This window comes from Spea bombifrons, chromosome 4 (genome assembly GCF_027358695.1).
Source record: "Spea bombifrons isolate aSpeBom1 chromosome 4, aSpeBom1.2.pri, whole genome shotgun sequence".
In the NCBI taxonomy this organism is placed as follows: Eukaryota; Metazoa; Chordata; class Amphibia; order Anura; family Pelobatidae; genus Spea; species Spea bombifrons.
In genome coordinates, this window is record NC_071090.1 from 33,513,872 (window position 1) to 33,533,382 (window position 19,511).

A 19,511-nucleotide genomic window follows, 5' to 3' on the forward strand; every position below is an offset into this window, starting at 1 on the left:
TGATGGCTTGAGTGTCCCTTTAAGGATCATTTTGATGTCATTTTCAGGATAGAAAAATGTACTGTATATAAAATGTTTCCGCTAATTGCCCAAAAGATACCTTCCCGGCAGTTGCATGCGATTGCCGAGTATGATGACCCCTTTTAAGATTTTAGCTGAACAAAAGGACTAGTTCTCACAAGTCTTTAAACTAACATAAATTCTTAAGAGAAAATTGCAGGATTTGCACACCAACGATGACTGCACGCTTAGGATCTGTACTGTTGCAAAACGTTCTCCACCCGTAAAGCATTGCCGGGGGGAAGTTCCACCTGTGACAATGAATATGATTCTTTCACCAAGGGCCAAAATGTTTTTTTTTCTTTAGTGAGGGGGCGGTTGATAAGCGGAACAGAAGTAGTAGAGACTAATACAATGACGGAATATGGCTATCCTGAATGCAGCACGAGACCAGGAAATTATTAGTTGTGAGTTGTGAGATTTGTGTTCATGACAATTTCGATATTGTATTTGATGACTGAGATGATTGTATATTTCCAACTTCAGCCCTTGTGCGTGTTTCTGCCTTGTAATTAATTGTGTATTCTTTTGGGAACTGCTGCTTATCCGTATAGTTTAGTCTTGCCCCTCAATAGTCTCTGGCATGTCACGGAGGAAATATACCACAGGATGAAGCCATTTCTGCAGAATGTTACTTTATAAACACTGTGGAATGGAGAGACAGCAGGAGGCTGCCGTTCTAAATGTTGCTATAGCAGATAGCGCAGAAACACTAACATGTCTGAGATTCTTCCCGGAGAATTACTTTTTTTTTTTTTTAATACTTTATGGAAACATCATGCAAAACAGCAGTATATTTTTTTAATTCATATTTTATAGGCTTTCCTGTGCTGTCCAACATAAGTCATTGTAATGGCACTGCAGAATCTGACCATGCTCTACAAATAAACATTATTGTTATTATTAAATAATAATAATATTTTCAGCCTTTTGTTATAACTGAAAATGAGAAATTAGTTATTGAATTTTAATTCGTTGTTATCTAATGGTGGAAATCTTATGGAAATCCTAATGGTACTGGCAGCCATATTGGAACTAAGTCATAGTTTGGGTTTCTGTTTAAGCAGAAAAGCTGTGGCCTATTTTAATATAAAGTATATGTTATATATATATATATATTTTGTAATCAAAGACTTGCTCAGGGCTAGATCTCACCCATGTGAATGAATCATTCATGTTTATAAAAGTGTCTTCTCACATAGAGCAATAAAAACTCTAAGGTGCCTCCAAACTCAGAACTTCTCTTGGGTTTGGTTAAACATTTATTTTGGGTGGCTGAGCAAGAGAAGGAGGTCAGAACTTCTCTTGGGTTGGGTTGAACCATTTCTTTTGTGTGGCTGGGCAAGAGAAGGAGGTCAGAACTTCTTTTAAGTTGGATTGAATGTTTCTTTTGGGCGGCTGGGCAAGAGAATGAGGTCAGAACTTCTCTTGAGTTGGGTTGAACCATTTCTTTTGGGTGGCTGGGCAAGAGAAGGAGGTCAGAACTTCTCTTACGTTGGGTTGAACCATTTCTTTTGGGTGGCTGGGCAAGAGAAGGAGGTCAGAACTTCTCTTAAGTTGGGTTGAATGTTTCTTTTGGGTGGCTGGGCAAGAGAAGGAGGTCAGGACTGCTCTTGAGTTGGGTTGAATGTTTCTTTTGGGTGGCTGAGCAAGAAACGGAGGTTTGTTTGCTCATTTATTCAGTTGGTATATACTGTAGAAAGGAAGACTATCTGAAAACCTTTAAGTAGTCTGCATTGCAAGGTTCCTAGGTAGCTGAATTTCGAAATCATTTTTTAACATTTTGATTAGGATGTGTTTTGACTCCACCATGGGTGACGAGGCCACGTAACAACACTATCATTGGGAAATAGTAAAAAACAGGCAAGTATTAATGGAACTTTTGAGAACAGCATGTGCTGCAGGCTTGAGATAACTAGATAACGTGGAGTGATGGGAATCACTGAGTTACAACAATAGAAAATGATATTTAAAGAAACATATGTTCTGACGGGAATGTTAATTCCACATACATGAGATTTATAGCTGCTGTGGTGTCTGTTCTGTTTGATAATGTATCCAATTTGACTAACGGAGAACAAAGTGCAAAATAATATTTATACGCCATTTTTCTTTGTTTATGTTTCATGGTTTAGTTAGGAGGGCTATTGTATTCTGCAAAGCTGTGTGTTATGCATCATAAACCGCTGCCAGATATCAACGCATGCATTTGTTACATTTTGATTTCAATTGGTGTAGGCTGCACGTGAGATGGCTGGCTAAGAGTGGTGGGAGCTGCTGAGCACATCAACTGGAATATTAGAGGTTATAGGTGTTATCCCTAAATCGCAATTAAACCAGCTTTATCACCTTCCAGTGTTATTGTTCTGGGAACTGGTTGAAATAGCAGGCATGAGAAATGAAAGGGGTCTTCTTAGCGCTAAGGGATACAAGGTGAAACTCTTGTAACATACCAGTTATCTATAACTAGATCTCATAAAAGCCAGGCCCAACTTGTTTCTCTGGCATATAAATCTCATATCAGTCTTCTATATGATGTGAACAAGGTCGCAGGCCACCAGAGCTAATAATCTATTGCTTTTCATCCCTTAACTCCTACCCCCTAAATGGCTATCGGCAATGGAAACAACCTTGCTTAAATAAAATGTAGGTTATTCATTGAAAGCACAAGGGCGGCCATGCGATTAACCCGCCTGGTTCCCTTACCTCCCCCCTGAGACCCTGTTCTTCTTTAATTTCCTGGAGATCATTAACACTGAGAAGGCAGGACTTCATAGGTGAACACACAGGCATTAATTGACTATGTGCACAGAGTTAGGCAGGTAGCTTCGCCTGCAGGGAGGATTTACTAAAATATAAAGGAATAGACTGTATGCAAAGCAGACTTCCTCATAGACTGCGGATTTCATCAGTGCTCATGAGGAAGTTCTTCAGCACGTATAAGGCTTTCTTTTCTTTTAAGTGTAACATATACTTCATAATGAAACCACACAGAGTTTCTACAGTACACTTTAAAGATCAGTTCAGTCTTGTTCTTGTGCGAGTATGTTTGGCTCTTCAGATTTCTTCCTTCCTACACACAGTCTGAGAATGGCAGCTTATGATCAAAACAGAGATTTTTTTTAAAGATTTTCTGCTTAATGTATTATTTTCAATCAGGCTCTTTTTGGAAGACCAGAGTGGGCCTGATCTCTTTCTGTAACCTGTTATATGCTGTTTTAAGGGCCGCCATTGGAAATATGTTGGCCTGGTATTGACTAAGAGCCCCCCACCACTTCAATGTGCATCGAAGGGTGCCATGTAAGATCTCATGCCCTCTTACCCCAGTTTCCCAGTGTTTAAAAAGGCCAACCAAACATCACCTGGAGACACAAGGGCCTCATAGTTGGAAAAACTCACCTCCCAAGAAGATCTCCCATGCTAACTAGTATAGCTTCTCTGAGCCCCAATGAAGCAATGCATTACAGTATTTTGTAGGACCCTGGGGGATCCAGCCCCCTCCGGAGGCTGAGCTGTACCCCATGACGGTGTCACAAGGAGAGCCTCTAACGCCTTCTTTATCGTATGTACTGTTAGGCCATTTCTATATAGGATCATTCCCCTTGTGCATGATTTTGTAGACTTGTAGGATTAGCCACCAGGTTGAACTGTCCCTACATCAAATAGCAACTCAAATAATTCTCACTATGGTCAAAAAATAACAGAGAATCACGCGAGTTGTCCAGCAACCGTAGCGAGCTTCTCCTTTATGAAGACTTTATGACATGAAAAGTAATGTTTTTAAGCGATCCTCTGATTTAGAGAAGAAACAAAAAGTCTTGCAAGATTAACTGAAGCATAACTTGTACGTTTTGGCTCCATGTACATGTTGTTGATCTCTGCAGCTTAAATCGGATCTTGTAAAAGCTGGTCGGTGCAAGTTGTACTAACTGTGTGTGTATGAGGCATTAGTAAAGTTTAACGCCTGGTGAATCCCTGGAATGAAAATAGAATTACTATAGGCCTTGAATTTCAATTGGCTTTACTGCATTTGGCACCAAATCAGGTGTTTGCAGGTTTAGCGCTTTGTTCCTCTGTGACCACGTGGTCTTTCTGATTGCACATCCGAATGAATCATGTTTTATTCAGAAGAAGGAACAGATCGCTGGAAAATATTTTTAATACCCGTACAAGTAAAGAAAGAAAAAAAAACGAGCAGGAATCTCCGTAAATTGAGGGGTGTGAGCGATTGTTTCCTTGTATGTGGTTTCCAAGAGAGCAGAGCCTGGGTTCCAGAATTAGCTTGCGTTCCATCGCTGGTTAAAGTGCTGTGTGACAAGTCTTGTGACTCGGTATCAGACTGGAATGCATGAGAGGGCTGAGAGGCAGTGCCTTGATTTTCCTCTCTGCAGCTCTGTTCTGCTGGGAGACTCATCTTTTCTCTTTTATTTCCTTTTAAAGTCATGATTCCAAACAAAACCTCCTGATGTTCCCAAGGGGGGGGGGGATAAGGGACACCACTTGCAGCTCCGTTAGTTCTTTTTACAATGTGACTGCGATTTAACCTCTTCAGATCTCCAAAGCATGCTTCGGATGTGATGTGAAATAGTGCTTTGGAGGTGCAGTCAGTTGACTCCAGAGGCTGGAAGGTGCAGTCGACTGCAGAAGCATGACATGTGAGCTATGCGGGGCTGCATTGACGTCACCAAGAGCCTGTAACGTGCAGCAGTGTGGTGCATGGTAATAGACACATCGGCGTCACGCTTGCAGCATTATGCAGTCGAGTGATTTCATGCGTATTGGAAGATCATAATGCCTAACCATCTATATGGTTGAAATCCAGTCTGCCTTTGGATTATAGTAAAAAAAAGCTCGTCTAGAAGCACAACCAAGTTTGTTGCAGAACGGTACCTCGTTGGTTTCCTCCAAGCAACGTAAACCTTTTCATGTATTAAAATATTGATTCTTGGCCCATCGTAGTGCAATATATTGCTTGAAAATGTTTTCTTGTGAAGATACATGTTGCAAATGAGATTGGATCCTACGCAGCGTAGTACGATGAGATGGTTTGTAAACATTCCTGTGAAAATGGGATTGTGACCTACGTCAGCAAACCTTCCGGACTTTTTCTTTGAAGTCCCCCATTAGATTTAGTTATGTCCAGGAAAGTGTATAATTACCTGGAAGTTAACTGGTTAAATCTGTTAAAACGTTAAAAGGTGTGTATTGTCCTATGCCCTCTCCTGTTCCAAGAGGGTGCAGATTCTGAAAGTCTGTGAGGGCAAATGTGACTTTAAGATAATTATTAACATGGCCTGTCTCCTTAGTGGTATATATATATATATATAGAGAGAGAAAGGTAGGGAAAAGTCCAAGGGTCCTAAAATTATCAGCATGATTTTGTTTTCCTCCACTGTATGATAATGGCGAGAATGGATGATTATTAGCATTGATCATGGGCTTAAACAAATTCATATAACCCTGGGTATTGCTTTTTATATGGCCAGACAGATAAGTGAATGTCTTGGGGTTAGTTAATCCTGCTGAAAAGGGGTAAAGGTAGGTAAGTCACAAAGTCTGTTGGCCATTGGCATGTTGGTTATTGCTCTACTTGAGTCACCCGTTTATACCAGAACTGGTCTTTATACATCTTTTAGACATAGACAACTCATCCCACCTTACATCGGTCAGTTTATGTTCCATCCAGCTGATGTGATCATCCCTCCAGCCCTGTATATGGGTATTCATTACTGTAGATTTGCACAGGATCTTGATAGCTCCGGCACTTCAATATGCAAAATTGAAAAGTATGTTTCCTGGAAAGAATTCTGTATATAGGTATATATATTTTTAACTTTATTGATTATCACTTTCACACCAACTGAATCCTGACAGTTTTATTACTAATGCGAACGCTGACTTCCTTTAATGTGGAAAGCTATGGGTGAATCAAAGCCTCTGCTTCACCGGTCTGTAAAATGGATTGGGAATTCAATTCCATGAGGAAGTGCATCAGCTCCAGGAAGCCTTATTTTCAGCTTCCGTGGATGTTAGTGTGCAGGATGCTTTTTCCTGATCTCGCTGCAGCATGACGGTGACAAACTTTGGAAGGCAGTAAGAGATTCATGATGTAATTGGACAAGAAGAAGCAAAATAAACAGGGTTTTTCAAGTAGTTTGGATTGTTTGAGGATGTCATCAGTGGAGCTGGATGGATTAGTGAGTCATTTAGTCATCTTCAGAAATGTCAGATGTCTGCCTTGAGGACATTGTATATCTCCACAAGCCACCCCGTTGCTTTTGGACCAACCTAGTTAAAAACATAAATCCCTGTAGGTTCATAATGTCTTATATAGTTAAGGGCACAATAAAATACTAAGTTATAAAAACACACAAACTGATATTTTTCCATGATTACAGGGCAGGATTTTAAAAAGTACCACTCTAAACATGGCGCACAGTGAAGCACTTCATTATTCCAGTTTCCATCTTGTCCCATGGTGTGTGTGTCAAACGGCAGGTGTTTTAGTGAAGGTGGAACTCTACATCGGATGAGTTTGGAAATGCAGTGTTACTATATGTAGGTAACATCCGTATAAACAGCTCATGAACCTTAATGTCAGATGCACCAGTCGTTGAATAAGCGAATGCTGGCCAGAAGTCTTTTGTGAGTATCACTTTTTGATGGCTTAGTTCCCACCAGTCCTTTCACAGCACTGCAGAGAAGTTCTCCCCCTTGAGGTGGACACCTAGAACTGCTCGCTCGGTTACAAAACCATTTTGTGTTGTATAACCGGAGCAGTTTGCGTTAAAAAATTGGTGTTGTATGTTTATTTTTATATCAGCGGTTGGCGACTGAGTACAAAGCTAAGCTATTAAGCAAGGCTGTTAACATATCCCGAATTCTGAAGGGAGCAGAGGAACGTTTTCTGCCGGACTAATGACTTGCTTGGAATCTTTGTCATTCTAACCCAATCACGGCAAGTCCTTCCAGGGTTTGGTATAAAGAAAGTCACATTCCGTTACCCAACCCGCTGAAGAAGTTTCCATTGAATTTTTGTGATATTATTTTCTCCATTCTCCTTCTTTTTTTATTCCTGAATGTGTGGAACCGATACGTCAGAGGTGACTTTCCTAATGTCAAGGTGACACGCATCCATGGTCTCTTGCGCCCATGGTGCCGTGCATTAACCGCTAAAGTGTCGAAATCAGCATTTTCGAGGCAAGAATTTATTAATAATGGACCTTGGTACAAAGCAGTAGGGAAGCCAAGAATTAATGTTACTTCCAATTCAATGACTTTGTGAAACTCTGAATCAGCCAGTATATCTTAACGTGTTCCCTGTGAGGTGTGTAACTCAGTGTGAAAAGAAATGAATGTGCAGATATACATTATTACTGCACAATGCATTTTTTAGAAACCGTTCCCTTTTAACACTTTCCATGCTGGGTTGCTCACTTTCAATACAACGCTGGATATATAACACAGGAACGCTTTTCTGACTTTGCGTTTATGCTTAGGATATGGGCTTCTAGTCTCTCTTGGATCTCTTGCGAATCTTTGTTTTGTTGTGTAATCTGCCCTTGGGCATTGTTATCTATATACAATCTGCATTTCTAATAACCAGGAAGTACACCTACCTTTATAATTCAGTAAGTATTCTGGGTCCAAGAAAAGGAATGAGTACATTATTATGAAACCTAATGTCTAGAAGTCCATGGTTTTAGAATAATAACAAGGAGTTGTAGGACTACAACCCTTAAGTAACACTTAGATTGGGAGCAGCTAGAGGGTTGAAATGATTCATGGTACCACTAGTAAGACCCACTGATGGAATAGACTCTTGGCTAGTACCCAACCACTGTTTCCTTCTTGGTGTGATCCATAATACCATGCAGGGCTTCAAGGTGCACATGACTTTCAAAAAATATGATAATCCACATGTGAAACATGCAGACCCTTTTCCCTTAGTAGGCTACATAGATTATGAGGTTGCTGTTTTCAATCAGATTATCCATCATAGACATCTCTGTTCTCATGGTGGTTGTTTATTTCGAACCTCAGCCAAACTGCATGTTTAAAGCTCTGTGGGAAGGCTCCAGGCTGGTAGGGTCAGGACAGTGTTTTATTGGGATTGCCTGTACCTTTTAAGTGGTTATGGGTGATTAGATTACAGTATGATCTATTTGTCATTGGAACAACTGTCCTTGAATGTCGCTAATGTGATATAATCTTAGCCTTTCATCATTTGGATATGCAGCAAAGTCTGGTACTTTTCTGATGTTCCTCACTGTCACATGGTAAGAATGATTTTCACAAGGCAGGTGACAGAGCCTCTCTGGGGTGTTTTTAGAAGTGGCACAGAACAAGGCTAGTAGGCTTTGTACTCGCATTTCATTTGTATTACAGCTATAATCAGTGGGATATTATAAAGCATAGGCTGTACTATATACATTGTTAATATATTGATAATTGCAATGACCACATATTAAACAGTAAAGTGTTAGGGCAGCATTTTTATATTTTTGTTTCGTGGAACCATTAAACCAGTGTTTGGGATAGCGATCCTTAAGGAACCATCTACAAGTAGACTTATGAAATGGTACCTCTTGTTTGCCAGCCTAGAGATAATAAACATCATTACTTACTCACTTGCATTGTTATGCAAATTTTGCTTCCGTTGAGATTTATGTACAGCGCCCCCTGCTGTTGAGTTGGTGCATTGTGAGCCTAATAATACAGCATCATTAATCAGACTTATAGATTACTATGAAGCCGTTCAGGTGTGCTTTTTGCTACAAACCAGTGAGATAGAGCTAATTTATCCTCGTAACTATACAATTGATTGGAGTCATTATATATTATGTAGGCTGAAGCCAAAACTGTACTATATTGGTTATAAACCAATAAAGATAGAAATACTGCATACTGGTGCATGGATTTAATCAGCAGCTACAGCATGATAGGTTGACTAACCCCAAGCCTATACCCAACTGATGGATCTTATACCATATATTAAAATATATAATTTTTTCCGTTGGAATTTTCCAGTATGTATATGTCTTTCACATTTTCTCATCATAGGTCACACAATATTATATTATAAGTAGCTAGTAGCATAATACTGCTCATTACAACTATAATTATTGTTACTCAAATACCAGCCGGCAATCTGTGTCACGTGTATAGGAAAGTGGTGTGCCAAGAATACAGGGGAGACATTGGCAATGAAGCTGGCTGCATATTGGCAGAGAAGTTAGTCTATTCTTCTTTACTTCTAAGATATCTTGGCATTATCCTTGCATTTATCCACCTGTCTGTCCTATATCTGCTGCCAACAGAAGTAGATACAAGATGGCACTGGAGTGGGATGAAATATAGGTAGATCACAAAAAAGACTTAAGCGTAGTGCAGTATATGTAGAGCTTTTGCTACACACAATCTCTGAAGAAGAATCTCTTTCCACCAATACCAAGTCCAAGTCAGGACGACAAATTATCCCTGTGGTGCAAACAGGCTACATTCTACTATATGTTCATAGTGAAGGTATAAAAATGAATAAAATTGTTGGCATGAGAAGTGCCTATGAAGTCTTGTTAAACAATAAACACACATCCACACATACACACACATACACCCCCAAAAATAAGGCTTAAAGTATATGGGAAAAAATCACATTTATATTTTTTATGCAAAGCAGATCTGTCACTGGAGGACAGACTGGTTGCATGATTTTTATATTCTGTGTGCTTAAACATGTGTTGCCAAGGTGGCACACATAAACTTTTTGTAGTAGTTTCGTAGTTCTCAGATTGATGAAACAGGATGAATCTGGAACGCTAACCCAGGCTCTCCTGCCAAACACAAACGTGATTTCGGCAACCTTTGCCTAGAAGCACGCACTCAGCAGACCTGTGATACAGGTTCTGCCAGAGAAGCAGAACAAACCTTCCATGGGTGGATCCTTTCTCTGTGCCGTTGGTATCTTGGCTCCAAGAGATACAAAGAAAGGCATGGCTTGAATTGGCGCAGATGATATTTCATATGTTCTTGAAGCATGTAGAAACTTGTTTTTTTTTTTTTCTTCCAACTTGTGTATAGTGCGCACAATAGTATATTTTGGTATACCCTATTCATGGATACCATGGATATATATAATATATGATTCTTATTTAATTGATGAGACTGGCATCCCTTAAACCCCTGCAGGTTACATATTTTGTCATCATGGTCAGGGATCCCCTTTTTAACACCAACCATTTAATATTTGCTGTATTCATTTTTATAAATATTCCTATTAAAAGTGGGAATCTGACCTCTATTTAAGCAATAATTCACCTAAACATTATTTAACCCTACACTATACCTGATTGTTTTTTTGGAATTCACAGAAACTCCTCTGTGCCGTTTTCATTATCAATTAGAAGTCCTTAAAAAATGACACATATGAAAACCTGAATTTCAGCCCCGTTTAGTGTGTTTTGAGGACAAAGCCAATAATTCTAATTTTGCAGTGCTTTTGATTTACCCAGCATGTGACTTGGCCGCAGCCAAAAACTTTTGACCTCGGCAGTCAAAAGGTACAACTGACTCAGCCAAATCTAAGCATGCAGTACTGAGAGCTATTTCGGAACAGCACATGTGAGGTTCACAGAATACTTTGAAAACAGGCCATGGTCTGCACCTTTCTATCTGCCCTTTCTGGAGAAACATCTTTCGCCGGATCTCTAAATAGATTTAAACAATACAGGAAAGTAAACAAGTCCATAATTCAGGCCACTTCAGGTTCCTTTTCCCCTTAATCTTTTACTTCTGTATTTGTTATCCTTAGATTAGTTCTAAAAGTCACCACTGAAAATGGTTACGTTAGGACATGGAGTACGCATGCAGAAGCACTTAGTTCTTGATTTCTTTTTATTTTCTCAGAAATATGGTAGTTTTTATGCAACACTGTAAATTCCTTTCTCAGATGAGGCAATGCATGTACACGTCAGAATGTCGGGATACGTTCCTTATTTATTTAATAGGGAAGGAATGGGTGAAAGGGTAACTAAGTTGGAGACTTGGTATGTGTTCTGTATTGCCTAACGTGCAAAATGTTAATAGATTTGTTAAAATCCACATTAATAGGTTACTGACAGAGGTCAGAGTGTAGATAGTTGCAGATGAATGGGATCTCTTTAGACATTTCCATTGGTTGCTTTGGTGGTAAGACCTCACATTTCGTTTTTTTTTCTGCCGGAATCATTTTAATTTATAACCCCCCCCATTGTCCACATTAGGATTCTTTATAGAATATAGGTACACAGACGCATAATGTGACATATGTACATTGTTTATACAATTTAATATATCCTTATGAACGGTACTTATGTGATTTATATGCCTATATATAAACAGTGGCAAGAAAAAGTAAATGAAGCCTTTGGCTGTACCAGCATTTATCTATAAAATTGGTCTTAAAAATTGATATGATCGTCATCTGACTTACAATAATGAACAAACACTAAAATCTGTTTTAACTAATAACACACAATTTATTGTATTGTATACCCACAAATGTGCTATAGGCATCATACAAAATTCTATGTTGCCCATCCATATCTACTGGATTTGAGGAGAACAGACACATTTTCTTTTTTTTGCCCAATGCCTGCCTTTTAATCGGCTGCTTGTTTGCTTTGAACATTGTTGCTATATTTAGCTCTCATCGCCTCCCTTTTTTCTTTGTGTGTGTTTACTGGATTGAGTAGAAAAAAAACTATGAATAATTTGTGTCGTGTTAGAGTATACTATGATCTACTAGGGCTCATTCGCAGAAATTAATTATATAATAATAAAAAAAAGATGATTAGGTGGAAAAAATACTAAAAAAAAAAAAAAGATTTGTTGACACATTTTAGCTTTTAATGAATTCTTTGCTTATTCAAAGGCAAAACTGACTGGCATTTCACATAATATCATTTGCATTGCAACATAAAAAGTGTCATTTTTATTTACTCTGAATTCTCTGAAGATCATTCGAAGACTTTCTGCTATTCCCAAGCCCAAAGGATGCTGGGAGCTACTAGTTGGCTCATCGCTGGGTTAATCTGCTTTTGCTCCATCTGCCCTCGCAGTCGTTTTACTACTGATAATAGGCAACGTTATTCCTCGTTTCCTTTTACAGTATGGATTGGTTGCTGTTGGCTAGGGGAGCAGAGAGATCTTTGCATTCCTTCTCTTTCCCTTGTTTGGTTCTCTTCCTTCATTCAAACTGCTTACACGTTCTCGATTTGCTTCATCTTGCTAGAGCCTACCTAAGGGATTAAAGGCAATTTTTTGGTGTGAAAATTCACACTTGTATATGTGAGAGAACCGGCAATATACGTTGTTTACTTTCTCTTGTATTGTACGGATGATAAGAGCTTTAGCTTCTCAGTTCCAAAAAAGAAAAATGAATCTACACTCCCCACGCTCACGTGTAACTGTGATGGTCTGCTCCTATTGTGTTTCATTACAGTTCTTTATAATGTGAAGGTCAGAACAACTTGCTTATTTGAAGAATAGGCTATTAAACAGGTACCCAGTTTGGCCAGAATCTAATGATAAGACATTTCCGAAGAACATAACTTGGTTATGGTATAGGAGGTAGGATAAGAAAAACAGGTCAAGTGACCCAGTGTGGCATGATTTCCATTTTGGTATTTTGGGCTGCCATTTCATCTAGAAATGGCACTTCAAAATTCCACAGCTCCAGAATTATTTTAAATTGTGCAGGATAATCAGTCTACTTTTCTAATGCCACCCCGTGGGGCGCATGTAGCATATACCATTTATGCTTACCAGTGGTCTTCTGAATTAAACTGAAATCTTATTTTTGATTAGGTGCAAAGTCAAAGAAGACGGGTTGATTAACCACAACTTATTTATATAAACACACAATCTGATAATCAATATCTCATCTCAGCTAAATATGAAGTCATGTTCTCTTTCCATATATGTGATCTCTTATGGGGTTCCCAATTACATACAGGACCAGAGGCTACTTTACTCTTGTGTCTTCTTCAATGTAGCCCAGTTCTGTTATCATTTGGGGATTATCAGCAATACAGTAAATGTAGTTAGTGAGAAAATGTGACCTGTTACCTAAATACCAGAGACAGTACACGAAGTACTTGCAATACCATGAAACAGTTCTAGGTTAAACGTCTCTCTCCAGGTTGTTCATACAAATCTTACCCCTTACAAGTAAATCAGGCTGAGACAGACACAGCAGCTGACTTGTAGAAAGTGATGTGTCATTGTGTGTCAGTAGATCCATGTGCCTTTAAATCGCCACAATCTAACACTATATGTCTGCAGCTTTGTGAACCTTACAAAATTATTAAGTAGTGGTTGTATCTAAATGTCCGCCTCTACCATATTCAATTTTGGGAAGACTCTTCGTATTCATTTTCCATTTCAATGCTTACAAAAGTCATTTTATTGGCTGTATGACTTAATTCTGAGTTCTTCTGCTATTTCATTATTATATATATTATTTTTTAATTGGAATAGGGAGGAGGAGGAGTTAGTAGGAAAACACAGTATTAAATACAAAAGACAATTCCTAAGACAAATAGATTTACAATATCAATGTAAATCAGGATAACACAATTTCAAAATGTGTTAAAGGTACAAATAGTAACTTTGCTGGCTTAGCTACCACAGGTTGAGTATCCCTTATCTGAAATGCTTGGGACCAAAAGTATTTCGATAAGGGATAATATCAGATAAGAGATATGTCTTCTTAGTTGTGCCCGCACCGTTGTTCAGGCTTCTCCCTGCGATCACAGAGAACTTTCAGTTTGTAGTCCAGGCTTCCCCAGAGCACTTCTGGTTCGGAAAAAAAGGAGAAGTGCTGGGACCGCCAGGAGAAGCCTGAACAATGGAGCGGACAGCAGGGAGAAGCCATAAAGGAGGCAAGAGAAATCTACTGATTACAGGAGTCATGCACCTCTTTCCAGTCCATCTCAGTTGTGAGTATCCCTTATCTAAACTTACATTATTTGTGAAATACCAAATTGGATTTTGGATGATTTTGGATTTTGGATAAGGGATACTCTTAGCCGCACCAAAGCCTACAACTAACCAACCAAAACCAAAAAGCTTCCAAACTCTAGATCCAGAACAGTATTCTGGATTCTAGTGTGGACACAAGCTATGTTCTTATGCCCATCCTTGTGTCTACATTTCATTGTGTCCACATTTCCTTTCTCCCAAGTGTAGGCACATATTTCTCCATACATAAGTACACATTCTATTCCTCACATACGTAGATAAGTACACATTCTAGTCTTATACATCAAATGCTCAAGTTTTCTATCATATGTCTACTAGAATGTCTTGGCTGGTGGCCCAATGGAGCCTCTCTGGCCACACTTGAGAAACACTGATCTAAGAATATGATAATCAGGGTCAGAATGCTGAAGGTTTGCTCTTAAGACACTGGAATAATTTCTGTTATTAAAACGTACCCTGATCGACCGGCTCAAACTGAATATTACCAGCTTTGTGTAGTGCGTAAACAGTACTATGTGTGTATAGTAAACAGACCTTGTGTGTTCGGCATGTGTTACTTTGTATATAATATACACAAATACCTGTATGTGCAGGTACGGTGTCCGTTTGTTGTAGATACTGTCTACAGGCAAGCCATTCATTACTTAAAAATAAATACACAAACAGCAATCAGACAGACCAAGTTCAATAAACGTACAATAAGTTACAGTAAAGGTTATAAAGCAAGATGTATATGTGGTAGAGGCAGTTGGAAGTGGCTACATAATGAGTTAACCCTCGGTGGTGAGTACCTATATAGCCTGCTTTAAGCGTTTGCATTTTTGTTTTCATGTAAAATACAACTGCTTTTCATTGTAATTATATAAAATCTCCCCACAGACATTGTACAGCACTGTAGAATATGATGGCGCTATATAAAACAATAAACGATACTAATAATCACCTTTCCTAGTCCCTGTTCTGCAATACTTATACTGGCGTGGCTGATCAATCCCTCTAGATTGTAAACTCTTTTGAGCAGGTGCCTCCTCACCTGTTGTTTCTTTATGTCACGGATTAGGTCTCATATAATAATACGTTTGATACCCATTGATTTGAGTGGGGGGCTGATCTTACGCTTGAATTTCAGAGCTTTGGTAACACTGCTTTTCCTCATAGGCCTTGAAGAAAAGCAGTCTACAGCAATGCAGGTTTTCTTGGAGGAGGTGGCAGAAGCATTCTCCGTGGCAGGGATAATAAATGAGGAGCCTATATTTAGACACTCACTCTGTAGTATTGTCACGTGGCTGTCAGCACATTTTACTACGGAATACATAGAGTCACCTCTGTGCACTGTCCTGGCCCTCGCTCTTCTGGAAGGCATTTAGTACTCTGTCCGTAGGAAGTAATGCCAGAGACAATGGTCTGCAAGAAAGTAAATGAATGACAAACATTTCTCTCCTCAGCAAGCTCGGCCCTATTGGAGTATAACAGAGCAAAGCTATAACCCATCGAGCACCAAAAGGCTTTAGGCAGGGACAGTAATAGACTGATCTTTATATATATATATATATATATATATATATATATATATATATACACACATACATATAAATATATATTCTAATTAGTATAATATTCTAGATGCATTGAAAAATTCCGTAGTAGTTGAAATGCTTATGCTGCAGTTCAAAAACCATCCCCCTTTATTGCTACGTCGGGGTTAATCAGAAATGCCTTCCTCCATTAATCATGCTGTCATGGAGAGGTGTTTTATGTTTAAAGATACCGCAGCTGCACACGGTGATTGGATTGGGGGTTCACATGCACACTGTTGTGCTAGGCAGTATTTAGTGGGCTACCCACAGGACAGTTTTATCTCACAAACATTTAAATGTTACATCTGGTATCCTGTGATTAACACATTGTTTCACAGAACGACTCCTTATTGTCTCGGTGGTTATATTTTTCTTCCCAAGCCTTTGAATGTGACCATCATGTGTTCCATCAACTGGACTAAGGTTACCATTTATTGGAAGCCGCATCAGGTATCGAAATATCAGCAGTAATCTGAAACCTAAGATCTGTTACAGTGACCCATTTGTTCAATGAGATGTCCCATCTAGGCGCTTAAATGTGGGTTTCCATGGAAGCACTCAGTATATATATATATATATATATACATACAGAAGAATAGAGCTAGTTGGACTACAATGCTCAACATGAACGGATTGCGTTTGCCTGGCTAAGTGTACTTGGAGTTGTAGTTAAACAACAGATGGAGGATATGTTTTTAGTGCCTTTCTCTTTGTCCATTTACAGCTGGTTTATGCTGTACTCACCAAATTGAATGGTGATGCAAGTTAAGGGTTAATTAGACCAGAAGGCTCATTGCAAAAACACTTGCAAAATAAATGCAAAACCATAAAATAAAAAATGGAAAAGTAATTAGAACTTCGTACCGGAACACAGAAATGGCGGTCAGATGTTTCAGTTAAAACACGAGATGCACTAAGATCTGGGAAGAAAGGACTTATAGGGTCGGAAAATGCACCGTAGTACTGCGGTAACTTAGTGCCTCCTTGTATCGTTTTTTATGTGTTTTTATGTTAGATACCGCTGTTGGGCTGGACTTGCAGTAACCCATATTGCTTGAAGGTTTACGCACCTTAGACATATGAGACAGTTATAGGAACAGACGTATGTACTCACTAGGTTGGCATTTTTCCTTTACAAATCCTTTTTATGTAGCCTGACATCCCGCAAGCACGGAGTCCTGCGAATATATACTAACCAACCAAAGTGCTCTCATTGGCGGCAATTCTTTTATTGCTATAGTAAGCTTTCTATCAATATACAGACATAAGCACCGCCAGAGACCCAAGCTGGAAGATTTTGCAAGATGTGCTGATTTTCCTGACACGTCTTTTTCCCTTAGGGATAACTGACTGGTGTACATAGAGGAGACCTCTCTTTCCACAATTCAAATTTTTTTGATAAATAGGCAGCATGTATTTTACTATAGACACGTTCTTAAAGGGGAAATAATATGGGGGGAGTATTTTGGCTTTTAATACAGTGTGGTGTAGCATAGTCTAGTATTACAATGTTACGTTCATTTATCTGTATATCCTTGGGCCGCCATTGGACGGGGACCCCAGTTTTGGATAAAGTTGGATCAGTGAGTTTGGGAGCTGCCAGTTCTCTCCAGATATCTACAAGTTAGACACTTTAAACAAAGTACATATTGCGCTCATCTGAAATGATGGCAGGGCATGGAATCTTTCGTCAGAACTCTTTAAATTGCCACATGGATATTCAGTAATCCTTCAGTAATTCTGGAAATTTCTGGAAAGTATTATCTGTTTCTCTCAAAAACGAACCTTAAAGTGCTCACTGATCTAAAGACGGCTATATTGAATGACCCAGGAAACGGTGCTTAATGTTCAGCATTCCGTGGAAATGTAAATTTGAGAATACAAAAATACTTATGAGGTCAAGTGATTTCAAAGGATAACATTTCCCGAACTACAGAGGTTGCTTACTAGTCGTAGAAATATATTTTTAACCCTTTCTCTTTGGTAAAGCAGACATTCTCTCGATTCATTGTGTTAATGTATGTTATTGTCTATCAAGAAAGGGCATTCAGCCAGTTGCCCTGTGACCTCCATAGAACCTAAGGCCAACACAATCCTGGATTTGCTTCAAGGACCAAGGATCAGCCTCCCTTTAGGGTCCCATCAAAACAAATTGTTTCTAAGGAAGACTCAGGGGAGAATGATGATGTGAATTTACTGTGACTTACTATCGTGTCCAGCAGGCATCGACTATATAAAGAAATCCTCCATTCTGCATGCTTCCTATCCTCTCGTTTGGTTTTGATGTAAGTGATTGTGAAATGTTTTGCAGCCTCCAATTCATTGGGTTTATGGGAATCTCTGGGGAAAAGGAAAGGAGGCAGCCATTCCTGGCCTAATGCAATTATTATCTAATAACTTTTACCACTGAGGGGAACGCAGAAATCTAATTTCTGTAGCTGGTAGAGCAGTTAATTTATGTGAGTACTAATACATAGATGGAGGTAGCATGAACACTTTGAGATGCCGTTTCCGCAGATATGACAAGGTCTGTGAATAAGAAAAAAGAGAACTTAAAAGATCATTTTCATCAGCATATAAATACGTTTTTTTTTTAATCTCAAATACTTTGATTTTTCGAGTATTACAGCGTAAAACAATTTTCAAGTTTAGTATATTGGACACCAGATATTCAAGCTTCTAAATCATTTTACCTGTTATTATTCTATATTAGGCCTATAATCTTTTTTTTTATATCACCCTGTCATTCTGAAATATTCTCAACTTCCACGTTATGAATTGCAGTAATGGTACCCATTAAGGGTTAATAATTGTTATCTGCAACCACCATAACAAGGTGATATTTTTACCGGAAAAGATGAAGAGCATAAAAAAATGTCATCCCTTTCAGGCTGCTCTTTTAATGTATATTCTGGCGTTTATTTTAAAGTAATTACAAAACTAAATAACGAAATAATGATATTTTTTTATATGTTCAATAGTTCTATGTATGCTTTTTTTGAGTCGGGCCAGATTACATTATCACGTCACATGCACACAGCTCTTTTTTATGAAGTGAACCGTTGTATTAATAAACCGAGCTAATAAACTAACACCATAAACTAAAAATACAAACTGTTCCACAATCCTGTCCTTACACATCGATAAAATAAAAATACATATCGATCCCCCGAGGGAACAATTTGCCACTATTATATTACTATTATATATTTTTTTACCAATCTTTAATAAGAACTAGACAGCGATGAAATTTCAACATAGCTAAAACTATTCTGATTTTGAAACGGTCGTAACCTTTCCATGCAAGTAACGTTCACATAAGCATAGCTTACAAAACTAGTGTTGTGCGGTGGGATGAGGCCATAGCGTCTACTATGACATACTAAATCTCACGTCCCATGTGTGTTGTGTGATATTGAGTTATTCGACCAGCACGGCTAAGGTCATCGTATTGATTTTCCTTGACGGTGAATGTGCATTGCAATCTAAAGTTCTGAGATGTCATCTTCTTTTGGGAAAACAGTAGCTAAGCAATAATGTGTCTTTTCAGTGTTTCCCAAAACACACAAATTACTTTTTTTGTGGGTTTTCAAACAATGTTTGCCCAATAAAAGAAGAAATCTATTCATGTAAATCCTAGTTATCCATTAAGGTAAAAGCATTTCTTTTTAGTTACTGGCAATAAACATGCTTTCTGGACTCAACATGAATAGTAGTTGTCCAGCAACCTTAAGGCACCCATTGATCAGAAAAAAAAATTGTGCTGTCACTTAGAGGGGAAACTGGCATATTTTGATGTTTCAACCCTGCTGTGAATGCATGGGACGCCAACAAGCAATTATCACTGCGCTG

General features: G+C 38.7%; 1 protein-coding gene and 1 long non-coding RNA gene across 3 annotated transcripts in view; both read left to right on the forward strand.

Moving 5' to 3' along the window:
- PPARGC1B (PPARG coactivator 1 beta) overlaps positions 1-19,511 on the forward strand; it is a 57,667-nt gene that overhangs the window by 9,242 nt on the left and 28,914 nt on the right. The gene's annotated exons all lie outside the window — the stretch shown is intronic.
- Positions 1,508-2,023, forward strand: LOC128490114 (uncharacterized). Its single transcript, XR_008353916.1, has 2 exons — positions 1,508-1,599; positions 1,722-2,023. It is a non-coding gene; the product is annotated as an uncharacterized LOC128490114 (long non-coding RNA).